Source organism: Etheostoma spectabile, chromosome 20 (assembly GCF_008692095.1).
Source record: "Etheostoma spectabile isolate EspeVRDwgs_2016 chromosome 20, UIUC_Espe_1.0, whole genome shotgun sequence".
NCBI lineage: Eukaryota > Metazoa > Chordata > Actinopteri > Perciformes > Percidae > Etheostoma > Etheostoma spectabile.
The window spans coordinates 26,343,404-26,343,743 of record NC_045752.1 but is presented as its reverse complement, the minus strand read 5'-3'; the positions used below and the strand labels follow the sequence as shown (position 1 = coordinate 26,343,743).

Below are 340 nucleotides of genomic sequence, written 5' to 3'. Positions count from 1 at the left end.
GTCACCTGTGAACAGGTATTCCAGCCCAGGACCATTGAACTACATCCCCTAATTCCTCTGCATTACTGGGTTTGGCCTCAGAAACAGCATTGTCGATGTCACCCCACAAGTGGTCTAAGTGATTGAGGTCCGGGGGTTGGGCTGGCCGCTTCACAACATCAATCTGTTCATCTGGAACCAAGACTTTACTCCTTACTGGTGTGTTTTGGGTCATTATCTTGTTGAAAGACCCATTTCAAAAGGAATTTCCTCTTCAGCATAAGCCTCTTCAGCATAAATGTTGCTCCATTTCTCCTTTGGCCAGTCAGTGTGTCCTTTTGGGGGGGGGGGGGGGGGGGGG

General features: G+C 49.7%; 1 protein-coding gene across 2 annotated transcripts in view; it reads right to left on the bottom strand.

Moving 5' to 3' along the window:
- The window catches only part of kcnh5b (potassium voltage-gated channel, subfamily H (eag-related), member 5b), a 196,240-nt gene that overhangs the window by 169,429 nt on the left and 26,471 nt on the right, over positions 1 to 340 (bottom strand). The gene's annotated exons all lie outside the window — the stretch shown is intronic.